We start from the raw sequence: 11,389 nt of genomic DNA, 5'->3' as shown, positions 1-11,389 counted from the left end.
CCCAAGCCACTGTGGCGGCAGCGAGTGCAGACAATGACTTGTAGATGTCGAAAGATAACTGAAATATTTTGGTTCACCCAGTAGCTGGCAAGCACTGGATGCCCCAATACAGGTCCGGGTGGTAAGCAAAGACTGTGTATTCCAGCAGGCTTGTGGGGACAAGAGCAGGGCAAGGCGGCTGCAGGCAGCGTGGAGCCGGGACACGAGGCATGGAGGGCTGGTTGCAGCTGGTTAGAGTGAGGGGCACAGGACCCTTGTGGTGGCGGTGGTAGAGGATCGTGACCATGCATATGAGCGTCAGAGTTCTCTTTCATCCTCCTTAATATTTGTTTGTTTGTTTGTTTGTTTGCACTACCTGTTGTCTGTCAGTAGAAATCCAAAATAATTTAGATCTGGAGCAAATGTTTTTATTCAGATGATGTGTGGTTCCTTTCCTCTGTCTCTGTGCCTGCCTAGTGAATCTCTGACTCAGCTTCTCTGTTTACTTTAAAGAAAAACTCCTTAAAAATCATAAAGGGAGTGATACATGCAAAAGTATGTATGATAATTTATGCTTTAAACACTAATGGTAACAAATATAAGGCATAAAACACGGTGAGAACTTTCCGATCACCATTCGGAATCTCATGATAATGTGCGTTAGTAGTTTTAGCACCTGCACCCCCAAATAACACATCCTCGGCTTTGCCAGTCTTTGGTCTTCTGTAAGTGGAACTGTAAGCACATTAGTAACTTGCTTTTTTTTTCACTGGACATTATGATTTGTGGTCATATGTGGTCCAGCCATGCAAACGTATGCAGCCCTTTTCCACTGCTATGCGGCATCCTGTGTATGACTTTGCCACGACTTTATCCACTTTGTTTCTCATGGGTATATGTTGTTTCCATTGTATCTTTTTCTTGATGTGGTGATCATTGCTCTGGTACAGCTCTGTGACTCATGGAGCACAAGTTCTGGCATCTCTCCAAGACATACACTCACTCAGAAGTAGAATTGCAGGTCACGGCCTAGGGTTGTTCCTGAAACGCCAACTTGCTTCCCAGGACTGTGCGTACTCACACGCCTGTCTGCAGTGGGTGAGAGTAGCCAGCCCTGGGGGCTGTCAGCCTGCCGCACTGCCTCAGTAACTTGGGGGTTGTCGGCTCCCTGCTCCTCCATTCTCCACTCATTTTCTGCCCCAGTACTCCTCCCCTCCACCCCAACCTTCCTGCCTTCGTCATCTGCTCAGATCAGGTGGCCTCTACAGGGACCCCAAAATCTAAAACGTGTATCCCTCCACATAATACCTACTCCGTGTATGTACTGAGACCAACAAGCTCCTGCCTTAAAGTAGACGAATTTTTATAAAAATCAAAGTGTAGCAATTTTTATAAAAATCAAAGTGGCAGGAAACAACCAACTTTATAATTCATTTATTCTTCTCTTGCTTTTTCACCTCTGCAAATTACTTTTTGTCAGAGTCAGAAGCCAGACTTATAAGTGGAGAAAAATGATTTATTAAACTGGTGAGAATAATATGTTTTATAATGCAAACATAGTCTTGGGTTCTAAAACAAAAATTTATCTATTTCTACAGGACCCTTCCTCAAGCAATTTTTTACATAATACTCTTTATTTGTAAACAGAATGAAAAATCCATCTAAGTAGTTCACATAATTGAGTTATTGTTTATAATGGTATAATACATATTTTAAAAGATAAGCATACTTCTTGTTTCCTGTAATTATTCTAGTGACAGGCAGGAGCTTCCCAAGATTTTATACTCTATATAGTGGCTTTCTGGCCACTTTGTTTTTTTTTTTTTTTTTCATTTATGTATTTGTTACAGGGTCTCACTACACAGCTTGGAGTCATAGTGATCCTCCTGTTTTCAGCCACCCCAGCACTGGGATTACTGGTGTGTGCCACCATACCCGGACTCATTCGCTGACTCATTGCACCCTGGGGGCAGGGCTGGCATGGCATGCGGGACCGAGGATCAAACTCTGGTCCCTGTGCTTGCCAAAGCAGGCACTTAGTCCACTGAGCTATCTCACCAGCCCTTTCTGACCACTGTTAACAACTCAAAGCCTTCTATGCTACTTTTGATCTAAAATGTGTGGGAGCAAGACAGGAGTGAAGCCCTTCACCTAAAATGCTCCCCATTAATTCTAGGCCACCTTTGGGGGTTTAAGGTGTCTTTTGAGTAGATCTTTATTCAGCATTCATTCCATTCATTTCTTTTCTGAATGACTGGAATGTGCTAGGCACAATGCTGGATACTGTCTTAGTTCATTTTCTGTTACTATGACAGAACACCTGAGAACAAGTGAGTTATTAGGAGAGAAGTTTATTTGGCTCACAGTTCCGGAGGCTGAGAAGTCCAAGAGCAAGATGCTGACACCTGCTCGGCTCCTGCTGAGAGTCTCAGGGCCAATGTATGGGCAGGTGCATGTGGAAGACAGAGCTTGGGGAGTCAGCCAAGTCTCACAAGAGCTGTTCCAACCCTGAAAGAGGGAGGACTCGCTTGGTGCCGTGACCATGAGCCAATCCCACAAGAAAAGCTTATCTGTCCCTGTCTGTCAGTCTGTCTCCCTTTGTCCCCTGCATAGGGCCTTCCCTCTGAGCTGTATCCCCAACCCTTTTTATTTTTTTATTTATTTATTTTCAGACAGGGTATCACTAAGTAGCACAAAACAGATATTTATGCTGTACATTTTAATAAAAAAGTGCTACTGAGATCTAATTCATATATTAAATGTACTGACTTTGAAATGTACAGTTCTTTTGGGCTTTAGTATACGCAACTATCACAACAATGTGATAAACTTCAGAACGTTCTTATAACACCCAAAAGAAATCGCATACCCACCTCTGATCCCGACCCTCAAACTTCCCGGTTGTAATCAGACTGATTCCTTTTTGTCTCTAGGAGTTGGCCTATACTAGACATTTAATGAAAGTGAATTTATTTCTTCCATTCAAGGGTCGTCCAGCTTGTGGTCCACCTAGCCTGTGTCCCTATATCATTTCACCTGTTGCTGAATAAGCTTTCACTTTAGTGACGCAGCACATTTTATGTACGCACACATCAGGCACAGATCCTTGGGACGTTTTCACTTTGGAGCTCTAATGGTGGATACTGCTGGGAACATTTTATGTGTGTTTTTATATGGGCGCATGTTTTTGTTTCTCTTGGCCATATACCAAGAAATGGGATTGTTAGCTCCTGTGATAACTCTATATATAACATCGAAAGTCCTCGCAGACTGTTTTCCGAAGTGGTTATGCCATTTATATTCCCACCAGCAAGGTATGAGGGTTCCGATTCGCATAGTCTCTTGAGTGTCTAAATAAAGCAATCATTTCCATGGCTGAAAAAGAAACAATGTATACTATGTAGAAATATGTACCTGATAGACAAACACAACTTGAACAAAAGGTGAATTCGGAAAGACATGCTTCTATGTTTATATAGAATTGATTTAGAAAAAAATGTGTGGAGGGTTGGTTGCTGCTTTATTATTTTATCTCATTTCATATTTTGAGTCTCATTTCCACCTCCAGCAAGCTCCCTGCATCAGTCTCCTAAGTAGCTGGGCCTAGAGTGTGGACCGTCACACCTAGCAGAGTTTATATTTAATACCACTAATTCTGCTTTTTCACTTTGGTCGCTTCTGCAATCTGACCAGAGCCTCGGTAAGGTCTGGATAGTACATAGTTCCATTTCCTACAAGGCCACCAACTGGACCTCTTTATAGTCATCGGCTACACTTTCAGGGACTGGGACTGATGGTTGTTATTATGGTCCGTGTTTAGATATGCCCCCAGAGCCTTGCGCTGTCATGTGGAGCAGGTTTTCCAGAGGTGGCTGAATCTAGAGTTTGTGATTGATTCATGGTCCCATGCTGGGACTAAGAGTCCAATGCTAGGGTGGGTAGCCTGGCTGCACATAAGGAACAGAAAGAGTCCTGGCTGCCTTGCTGGTTGCGTTGGCTGTCTATCATCACCATGAACAGCTGCCCCTCTGCCAGGTGCCACCCTGCCTAGAGTCAGTCAGTTATGGACTGAAAGCTCTCCAAACCATGAGCTAAATAAACTTTTCTCCCTTAAACTTTGGGTGTTGGGTATTTTGTCTCAGCAATGAGAAAAGTAACTAAGACAGTTGTAAATTTTTCTTGCTGAGATAAAATTCCCTGTGGACCTTTGCCAACTACCCATAAACAACTTTGGTAGCTTATGGTCTGGTAAAATGCACTCTGACAGCCTCTGTAAATAATAGGCAGTTGCATTCCAATTTCTGTCCAACATCTCTAAGTCAAACACTGCATCATGAGGCACTGAGTATTTGGAGCCTTTATTCCCTCTGTAGGCTACAACTGGTTATAACCAGATAAACCTAACCATCAAGGCCTGTTCAGTTTGGTAATCAATCACTCAGTGTCCTAGAGTGTATAGTAAGTAAAACACAACCTCATCCCTCCTATATGTAAAGTAAATAAGAACATACTTATATTAGTTATGTAAATTTTCTACTATTCCATTTCTGTGGTCCCCAAAAGATTTGTTCACCTTGCTCTGTAGTTTCTGCAGCAGTGTGTTTCTGGTACCAAATAACTAGTCGAAACCTGTGGCAAAGGCAGCCAGCTGACCAGTTGACAACTCATTGATCTTCTTGGCACTAAGCTGGCTCTGATGATCAGTTGGTTAGTGTTGTATTGTAGTGGCGAGTTCCCATGAAAGTCACTTGGGGAAGAGATGGGAACTCTAGGAGGGTCCCTTCTGGATCTGGTCCCATGGGCAAGGCACCCTGGGGCTCTGACAGCAGGCAGGTCATCTCAGGCGGCAGAGCCTGTGTGGATTATGGGGTCAGTTAATGACAGTAACAGGCAAGGTCCCTGGCTACTCTATTCCAAAGCAAGGGTATTTTGGTTTCTGAAACTTCTAGATATGAGTTTAGGAACTTACCAAAGACTGATTTTCCTTAGGAGTGAACCCCGTGGCTGGTTTTAGAAAGTGTGAGAATAACCAAGGTCAGAGTGTAATGTCCTAATGGCATGAAGCTCTCTGTTACCTCTGGATTTTTAAGGCATCTGGACCATTTGAAGTTGTGTATTCTTAAATTATAGCTCAGGAAGAAGATTGGCCATGAGAGTTTGCCCTAGCACAGAAGGCAAGCACCCCATGTTACACCGTGTAGCTTCTAAACCTTGGTAAAAGGGAGCCAGGAACCAGCTACCGCTGTGTTTTGTTTTGTTTTTGTTGATACTGAGGATCCAACTCAGGACCTTGGGCTTGCCAGGCAGGCCCTTATGCTGCTGAGCTGTCTCCTGAGCCCTGCACAAGAAGTTTTTGAAGGTCTCCCTTCTTGAACAGAACAAAAATTCACATTTGTTCAGCTTGTCAAGAGAAACACGCCCCTTCCTTATACTCGGGTCTCTTTGAGTCCCAGACTTGAGGGTGACTGCAGGAAGCTGCAGCATTTTATGAAAGTGTTCGAGCAAGACAGCCCGGCTTGTCAGCATGCCTCTGCTTCACTGTAGCCCCTGCAGGGATCTCTGGAACAATCTTGAGCTTATCCTTCAAAATTGATACTTTGATAAAACAAAACCTGAATTTTCACTATGTGAAAAAAATTTCATATTTTGTAGTTAAAATTTCTTCAGTTAAGTCTCTTTTTTCTATCAGTCTGTTTATTCATTTTTTTTTAGACAGGGTCTCACTGTGTCACCCAGACTGGCCTAGAACTCACCATAATCCTCCCACCTCAGCTGCCCAAGCGCTGGAATCACAGGCGCCAGCTGTCAGTGTGTCCTCTTATCTTCCACGCCCTGCTGGTTGTTCATCTTGACCCCATCTTCTTTATGAGTTTTAGCAGAAAAAGAAAAGCATCCAACTTCTAACCTGTAGAAAATCTATATTAATAATAATGAAAAGACACAAGAGCTTCCACATTTAATTTAGGCCAAGTGGGTGTCACCCTGAGAACTCAGCATAGGGCGTTGTCCATGGGAGGCCTGACATACTCTTATTCTCTTTGCCTTTCTCACAGAATTCTAGGCTTTTCACTCCTGGAGAAAACAATGGGAACTCTGCAAAATCTAGAGTGAGAAAAGCCATTATCGGCCTTAAGGAAGCTGAGTTTACACAGTGTTAAACTGTGTTTCTCCCTTGGGCTTTGTATACACTGCCCCTTGGGCGTGCATGGGCCCCCCAGGGTGCAGTGACACAAGTTTGGAGCACATAAATGTATATATAGCTTCAGGCAAGAGTTAAAGATGGGTTTCCAGCTTAGAGTCTTTTGGTATACATATCAGTTCTTGGGGTAATTCACTGTATTTGGCTTCACCTGGCTTGGCGTGCGCAGCCGCCACTGTCTACACCTGCACAGACATCAATGTTTGGTCACTGCTGCTGGAGCTGTAGGCCCACACATGTCCCCATGCACACAAGCACCCAAACGTGCACATGGACACGTATGTACACCCCCAGCTAATGTGTTTTCTCAATGTGGGGTTACTTGTGCTGATCAGAATATTCAAAATGGAGTAAGAACAACCAGTCAACAAAATTTGGCTGTAGTTGTTGAAATAGTCGTTTTCTGTTAAACCTGCCTCCATTTCTCTTCCCTGATTCTTAGATTGTAATTTCAAAGCCAACAGTATTTGAACTTAAGTTATTTTGCTGTTAAAAAAAAAAGAAAAAAAAAGTTCATTTGTTATTCCACTAAAGGGCCAGCTCTCTGTTTACGTTGCTAGAAGGAAGGCCTCGAGGACTGGCAGAGTTGCAGTAGGGCACCCAGGGCTACTTCAGTCCAAACACTGTTATAGGGCCATTTAGCTGGGAGGAAGTGTGGTTTGAATACGGTCAGCATGTGGTTTCTTCTACCCCCTGTTATAAAAGAAGAAACGACTGTTGGCAACTGTCAGTGTGTCCTCTTATCTTCCCCAATAAATGCTATGTTTTTCTCCATAAAAAGGCAATCAGACTACAGGAGACTTTTCATTCTCTTTCACGTCCAGTGGAGTTGCTTCCTTTCCCTGGAAGTGACCCCATTTCTGCTGCCAGCACATCCTGTTCTCTGGACTCAAGCCAGAAACCCTGTTCATCCCCACCCCCACCCCCCCAGCCACCTCCAAATTTCACTCTTTTTCTCTTTGTTTGTTTGCTTCTTTCTTTCTTTTGGTGTTCTTACAAAAGAACAGATTCAGATACAGATTCTTGCTATATAGTCTAGGCCTCAAATTCATGGCTGTCTTCCTGCCTCAGTCTCCTGAATTCTGGGATTACAGGCAGGTATCTGGCTTGAATTTCACTCTTCCCCCTCCCACATCTCACATTACCTGTCACCCTGGGGACAGAGTATTGTACAGAACTATTTCTGATCTTATTTTTACTAACACTTTAATATTAAGTGAAGTTAATGCTTAATTTTAAGGGCATTTTATACTGCTTGATTCTAGTCACATGGGGCACCTAGCATCATCAAGTACATAGAGACAAGAGGTAGATGGTGGCTGCCAGGGGTCGGGGAGGGGAGGACAGGTAGGGAGCTGATGGTTAATGGGGACAGGGCCTCAGTTTTACAAGATGAAAAGAGTTCTATAGATACATATCTTGGTTACTTTTCTCTCATTGCTGGGATAAAATACCTAAGGCCCAAAATGAAGGAAGGAAAGGTTTATTTAGCTCACAGTTAGTGGAGGTTTCAGTCCACACTCAGCTGGCTCCAAGGCAGAGTGGCACATGGCAGATGGCAGCAGTTCGTGGCAGTGGAAAACAGCAAAGCAGCAAGAGCAAATGGGAGCAGCAGCGGCCACAATGGCAAAGAGAGCAAGGCTGTCTCCCTTAAATTGCCTTCAGGCTATCTGCCCCAGGCTAGGTGTAGCACGCACACTGCTAATCCCAGCAGCACTCATACCCATAATCCCAGGGGATCAGATCATGAGTTAATCACGAAGTTTAGAAGTCCACCCCATGACTGCATGAGTCTTTGGGGGACAACTAGACACAAATCATAACAATGCATGAGGGTGATAGTTTCACAGTATGGAAGCACTTAATGTCACTCACACTCTCAGTGGTCCTCCTGCCTCAGTCTCCTGAGTCTAGGATCACACGCATGTGCCACCATGCCTACCTCTTAAAGGGTGTTTTTGTTTTGTTTTCAGTGCATGGGATTAAATCCAGGTCCTCACACACATGCTGAGTGTGTATTCTACCATTGTGCTGTTCTCTGGCCCTAAAAAGGTGTTCTGAAATACAAAAGGCCGCATAGATCTCTAGAGATGACACATGTCCTGTGATCTGGTCCCTCCAGCTTCTTCTGAGTTCTGTTCCTTTCCAGCCTGTAGGGAAAGGCTTTCACTTCTCCCAGGTGTGAGGAGGTGACTCATCCAATTCAGGCTGTTCCTCAGTGTTGCCACCAGGTTCCCTCTTTTCCTAAGCTGCCTGAGGGAAAGGATGGGGCTTACTTCAGCTTATAGGAAGAGCGCCAAAAGGTGAGGATGGAACTGAACTCAGAGCCAGGAGTGGGGGGGGCTCCACGGTGCTCTCATGTGTTGCTTATCCTATTTTCAGAGACATAACTACCTTCACTGAGAGGGGTGATCTCAGACCAGAAGCAAGATAGGCCTCTGGGGCATCCTTGCTGTAATGTTGGTCCTAGCTTGGGCTAAACTGAAGATGCTGTTTATACTCTAGGTGTAAAAAATAAATACATGCCTGTTACTTGAACATTTCTTCACATAATTTATTTTTATCTTTATTTGACTGTATCATTTGGGATCATGGGTCTACCCCGTGTTGGGTTTGAGGCTTCAGTCCCCATGTGATTAATTACATCTTTGAAAATAAGATAAGCAGCATATGAAAGTTCAACAGAAATAAATCATCTTACATAAAAGGGCATTTTTTACATTGGAAACATAATTTGCTCTAAGCTTTTAAAAAATTTTGAGATTATTGCCTTTTTCATTTGGAGATTAGGAGTCTTGACTAGAAGGAAGTTAATAGTGTGCCTCAGGTCTGGGGGTGTAGCCGCTGGTAGCATGGGTAAGACCCTAGTTTGTAGCCCCAGCACCCCACATGTACAGAGAAGGAGGGAGGGAGGAAAAGAGAGAGAGAGAGAAAGAGGCAGGCAGGCAGGCAGGTAGACAGACACACACACACACACAGACACAGACACAGACACACACACACACACACACACACACACACACACACACACAGAATCTCCTCTCCTTTTGCTTCAGTTTGTTACATTCTGAATTCAGCAATTTACATCTGAAGCTTCAATGAGACTATGTGGGCAGTCCCTAGACTTCCGTCTTTGCCTATAGGTATATGCCAGAGTTTCAGAGTTTAGGATTACAGGAAAAGGGCTTGCAATTTGTCTTAGCTCAAGCTGCCAGTAGAAATTACCATAGGCTTAGTAGCCTGCACAAGAAGCATTTCTCACAGCTCTGAAAATCCAAGATTACGGTGCCACCAGAGTTAGGTTGCGGTGAGAGACCTCCTCTGGATGCCCTTACGTGACAGGGTGACGTGGGGGTGGTCAAGGGCCCTGTTTCCAAACTCTTGGAAGGGCATTTATCCCTTTTGAGGGCCCATTGCATGACCTCTTCTAAACTTAATTACCTCCTAAAGGCTCCACTTGCACCGAGAATCAGGACTTTTACGTATGTACTGGGGGTGGGTGGGGACAGTTAGTAGGTCAATGTTATAGGTCCTTCTTGATGTTTGATAAAGAAAAACAGTCTCAAAGAGGCCCATAGAGGACTGAAGTGCAAACAGAGATGCCACTAGCTGTTTCTTAACACTAAAGAAAGAGATGAGCTGATACAGTCACCAATTAAGAGGCCCAGCTTTCAATCCCACTTCACCATTTGGAACTCCTTATAGGTCAGTTTATTTCTCCATAAAATAGGATTAGTGATGATACACATCTCATAGGATTAAAAGTATTAACTGAGATATAAGCACAATGGCTGGTACATATTCAGGTTAAGTAGAAAAAAAAAAAAAAAAAAAAACACCCAACATCTTGAAAACCAGAAGTGGGGCAAGATAATCATTCATCAGAGAAAAAGGGTAGTGGGAAAGAGAGAAAGCAGTTGGTTTCCATTTTTCTCTGTGACAAAGCACCCTAACAGTAGTAGTGTAAGACAACAGCAAGCAGTCATTGACTTTACTCAGAGATCTACAAGTCAGGCATGGATCATTACAGGGGCTTACTGCTGCTGCGTGTAGTCAGCTGTGCTGCTAAGCAGAGCCAGAAGGCTCACTGCCAAGGTGGTCCACTCACAGGCTGGCTATCCCTGGAGAGCTCAGCTGGCCTGAGCATTAGGAGCGTTGGTCGCTCCTTGTGGGTGTCTCACAGCTACTTGAGCTTCCTTATGACATGGAGGCAAGGTTCAAAGTGAGTAGCAGAAAAGAACAAGACGTTGAATGAATGAGACGACCCGGGGCCTGTGGACCTGAATAGACTCAGAGCACAGGCTGGGCAAGTGAGTAAGAAGATCCAGGCCGCAGGATCCTGAATAGACCCAGAGCCCAGGCCCAGCAAGTGAGTGAGATGACCTGGGCCTGTAGGATTGTGAATAGACCAGGAGCACAGGCCTGGCGAGTGTGTGAGATGACCCAGGGCCTGCAGGATCCTCATTCAACCGAGAGTACAGGCCCAGCAATGAACCCTTCAGCAGAACTCCCTGCAAAGAGGCTAGAGGCAAGACCCACCCAGCTGATTCAGGAGCAGAACATTTTGACAGAGAGACACAAAGGGTTCAACTCTAACGGCTGCAGCAGAAAGAAGTGGAGCACAGCAGCCAGATCCAAGGAACACCCACCTGGAGGAATCTGAACTTCATAGATCTGGACCTGGTGCTAAGGTAATAACTCTCTCTAAGCTCTACACCAAAGGTCAGAAGACAGTAGTATACAAAATGACAAAGAGAAGGAATAAAATGTGTCTCAGGCCCTGAGTCCACCCAGTACAAATGCAAAAGACACTAGCACTGAGAAAACTGGATATCACACACCAGATATCTCTGAAATAATAGCGTTGGCAGTAAAGAAACAACTGCAAAGAGGTATAGAAGAAATCAGATCATAAATAATTTCTGAACTAAAAAATGTAGTGATAACTATAATCAAAGAAGTACTAAGTGCTTCTAAAGAATACACTGAAAAAAATAAAGTAGAATATAAAAATGATGGAACCCCTGAATAAGCAATTTAGGAAAGAAATAGAATGTATGAAACAGGTTCAAAGTGATATACAGGAAATTAAAACCTCAATCACAAGCTGGCAAAACCGTTTGAGGGAAAGTGAAAATAGACTTTCTGACCTTAAAGACACCATTGCAGCTAGTGAAAAAGTAAGAAAAAATCTCTTTAAAACAACTAGGA

Source organism: Octodon degus, unplaced genomic scaffold (assembly GCF_000260255.1).
Source record: "Octodon degus isolate 3935 unplaced genomic scaffold, OctDeg1.0 scaffold00014, whole genome shotgun sequence".
NCBI lineage: Eukaryota > Metazoa > Chordata > Mammalia > Rodentia > Octodontidae > Octodon > Octodon degus.
Note: the sequence above shows the minus strand (reverse complement) of the source record.